The 4,066-nt window shown below is 50.1% G+C and overlaps 1 long non-coding RNA gene across 1 annotated transcript in view; it reads right to left on the bottom strand.

Moving 5' to 3' along the window:
* The window catches only part of LOC106724505, a 23,045-nt gene extending 19,254 nt beyond the window's left edge, over positions 1 to 3,791 (bottom strand). The window contains exon 1 of the long non-coding RNA XR_001360319.1: positions 3,713 to 3,791. This is a non-coding gene — a long non-coding RNA (uncharacterized LOC106724505). The remainder of the gene's footprint in view (positions 1 to 3,712) is intronic.
* Positions 3,792 to 4,066: the final 275 nt, after the last annotated feature.

Consider the following 4,066-nt stretch of genomic DNA (forward strand, 5'->3'; position numbering starts at 1 on the left):
TAAGGGCCATCCTCATTCCAGTTTTTCTGTCCAAGGACATGTTGAAACAAAGAAATTCTGGGTCATATTTGTCCTTTGATATCCTTATTATCTTGATATCTTCTTTTTTTTAAAAAAATACATAGAAATGATTACAACAGGACAGCAAAAATGGGGGAACAAAGAAACAATCCCCAAAGGAAAGAAAAGGAGGAATTGCCAGGAAAGTAACTAAATGAAATGGAGGCCAGTAATTTGTCAGAGTAATGGTTATAAGGATGCTCAAACATCTGGATGAAAAATACATGCAGCTCAATGAGAATTATAAGGAGCCAAATGAGAATTTCACCAACATGAGTAAGAATCAAGAGCAAATGAAGAGTGACATAGCTGTGATAACACAATAGAAGGTTGCAACAGTAGACTAGAAGAAACTGAGGACTGAATCGGCGAGTTAGAAGATAAGGTAAAAAAATTATCTAAAGGAAAACCAAGAAATGGCAGTAAGCACATTCTCCTTGACCTGAAGCACTTTGGGTGTGTTTCTTTGTGAATGAGGGGGAGCACAGTTCTCTGGCTCCAGGTGCTTCCTGTGGTGAGTGTGGGCAGTTGAGCAGAACTGTCTGAAAAGAACGCCTTATACCACTGTCCTCTGGGATGTGAACTTGGGACTGGACAGAGGTCCAGGAGAGCTTCCTCCCTCCACAGGCTCCACTCCTCCTCCCCACACAGGAGTCCTGCCCACTCACTGGGCAGGACTTGCCTTCCCTCTTCTCTTCCTGGTGATCTAGCTGCCACTGAAGGCAGGACTTTCACGGAGTTCTCAGTGGGAGTGGGGGGGACCAGAGAAGCCCTCAGAACACTCTTCTGATAATTTGCTCCATGGCTCTACATTTTGCACCTTCTGCCACTTCCTGCTGACTCTGCCTGCTGATTGTGACGTCTCTTCCAACTAGTAGCCTGAAGGTGGTGGTTGAACCTGGTGGTCATAAGTATACATCACCTTGCATGTCAGTACACGCTGAGGGTCACCCTATGTATCAGTACACACTGAATGAGTGTCACCCTGCACGTCAGCACACGCAGAACGAGTGTCACCCTGCACGTCAACAGTCAGAATGAGTGTTACCCTGCACATCAGCACACTCAGAATGAGTGTCACCCTGCACGTCAGCACACGGGGACCCAGTGAATCTGTCGATGACAGTCTTAATAACTATCTTACCAGTGGCATTTATTATTGAATACTTGATGCCTGACACACAGTGCTGTTATAAAACCAATGAAAGCCACTTTGGGGTTTCTTCAGGAGGTCAGAGAAGGAGTTTTTGCGTTGCTTCTGTTTAGTTTGGAAGTCGGCATGAGGGAGCCTTTGCCAAGTATTGCCAACTGCCGAATGCAGCATGCCCAGCCTTTCTGGACACCTCCTACTGAAAGGCACCTGCCCCGGAGGCCTTCAAAGAGCTCATGCCCATGACCAGCAGGTGGCAGTCTCATCCTAGGGTTGAGAAACAGCAAGTGGCAGCAGAGGGTCAAGAGCATTTCATACCCCTTGGAAGTGCCTCCTCAGACAGCATCTCACCCACCTTGCCTGTCTGCAGGTGCCAGGGCTGGCTTCCTGCCAGGCTCTAGCTGCTCGTGGGAAAATGGCTGTTACAGTTAGTCCCAGCTGGCTCACAGGAACAGGGCCTGTGTAGAATGCACATGCGGGGCTCCTGGTTCAGAATTTCCTGAGTGTTAGTGCAGTCACAGCCGTGAGGCAGCATGCTGAGGGGTTCAGAGGTCACTCCCTGTCCACCTCTGCCATCGCAGCTCCTGTGACACAGAGCACGGCACTTAACAGAGTCACTGCATGCTGTTCACCGACCACGGAATCTGGCACCGGGACGGGGTTGTAGAGACCATCTAGTCCAATGGCCTCGTAAAGAGGACTGAACTATGTTCCAAGAGACCAAGTGACTCCTGTGTCCTGAGCTGGTGATGTCACAGACTGCCCTGAACTCAGGCTCCTCACTCCCATGCGAGACTCCTCCCCCGCACCCCCCCCAGGTTGGTGATGCCCCAGGCTGAGGGCCTCACTCCAGGTGAGGCTCTCCCCCGACCCCTTGGCTTTGCCATCAGTCAGACACACTTTGCTCTGTTCTCCCTATAAGAGAAGGGCATAGGTGCGAATCACTAACATTTATTGAGTAAAAAAATCAAGGCTGGGCACTTGCACTTGAGTTAGTGAGTGGAAGACAGAGTGTGGGAAGTCTGGGATCCCCACCCACTCCTGAGCCCAGGAGGAGCCAGCCTGCGTGCCTGGGCATGGCACCCATCTTCAGTCAGCAATGGCAGGTCTCGAAACTGTGTGCGTCAGGCTCGCTCCAGCCTTGGAACCTTTGCTCGTGGATGTTCCCTCCATTAAGGTTTTATGAGACATTACAATGGATGTTACGTTTCCTTTCTGGCCGATGTTCACCTTCACCTTTTCCTCCTGGACCACACGCATCCTTTGCTGCAAATTGCTGCCTGCAAACGGGAGGGGTGCAGTGAAGTCAGCATCGGTTCTGCCTTAACTCAGCATCACCATTCTCCACCATTTCTAGGGGTGGGGGGAGGACAGGGCAGGGTGGGGTGGAAGGCCTGAGGACGTGGCCTTGTAGACCTGCAGGTGCTTCTGCAGAAAAAGTCCCTGCCCAGCAAGCTACTCTCACCGAATTTGAGAAAAAAATAAATGGAGCATGGAATTACAGAATCTTAGAACTAAGTAATTGAAATGAAGTGATCAACATTTTTGTCTCAGAGTTAAACCAAATTCCAGATATGACCAATGAAGATTCAAAATGACATTCATCCATGTGTAAGGATATACAACTTTAATTCTACGAATACAGGATTCTTTTCTTACTGTAATTCTGCTTTCCACAGTGGCTTCAGATTGTGACCTTTGTCATTATCTTTGCTTTCTGAGGCATTTCTGACTGTCACCGAAATGAGGAAGTCAGCCATTACTGCAGTCAAGGTCATTATCATAAAGCCTATGGATTCCGTAAATGGAGCTTCTGGCCCCTGAGCTGCAGGTCACAGTGGAGGCAGCTTTTACTTGTGGGTAATGACACACGTGTGTCTGCCCTTCTTGGGCAGCTTGTGGGCTGCCCGTGTGTTGGAACAGATATTAAAGCAGTTAAACTAAGGCCTCCTTGAGGAACCCCAGGCTGTCGGGAGGTTATTCTGAGGTTATTGCCTCGGCCTGCAACTCCTGCTAGGACCCTCCCTCACTCTTCCATGCCTTGGCGTTGCCAGCCCTGGGACTCAATGCCTCAGGCCTGGGAGCAGTCATGCACAACCCCTCTTCCCTTTATAGAAAGAAGCTGTGCCAGTGCACCCATAGGGCTCAGTCAGTTCGAACGTGAGGAAACATCTGGATCTTTCTGCGTCTCAGGGGACAGCACCTCAAGGCCTTTCCTTCCACTAGTGACAGTGTGTCTCCAGCGGAAGCTGGGAGCTGAGTGTGCCTTGCTCTGCGCCAGCACGCGGCCAGAGCCCCCGGGGTCATGGGGTGAGGAAGACGGAAGCAAAAGAAGGAACCACAAAAGAGTGAGGCCCTTACCCCTCTTCTCCAGGGATGTGTTACAGTTCTCTTTCCACTGGATCTTCTGGGCCCCTTTAAACGCCATGATCTCTGGTTCGGTCTGAGCCTCAGTGCCGCCCTGAGGAGAGAATTTATTCTGTTTCTTATCTCAGAGCCAACCTCGCCCTGTGATGTTTAAATTTAAAGTCAGGAGATCACCTCACTGTTATGCCCAGATTTCAGGATCCCCAAAAGACCACCAGGGAGGCAGCTGAGTCTGATGCAAAAGCAGAGTCTTTTATTCAAACCTGGGTTTGGCTCCCCTACCCTCCTTACCGACGCAGCTGCAAGTGGCAAAGAGAGAGCCAGCCCTGTGGGGAGAGGGGTTTTATAGGGGGTTGGAGTAAGGGGAGGAGAAAGGACTGTGGGCCCTGCCGATTGGCCAGGCACAAGTCTGTGTCTTGTTACACAGGATGTGGTCATATCTATGGCGCGCACTTCCCTTGATTGTCATTGGTTAGTTTAAAGAAGTCC

The sequence above is a fragment of the Myotis brandtii genome, unplaced genomic scaffold (genome assembly GCF_000412655.1).
Source record: "Myotis brandtii unplaced genomic scaffold, ASM41265v1 scaffold853, whole genome shotgun sequence".
Taxonomy (NCBI): Eukaryota; Metazoa; Chordata; class Mammalia; order Chiroptera; family Vespertilionidae; genus Myotis; species Myotis brandtii.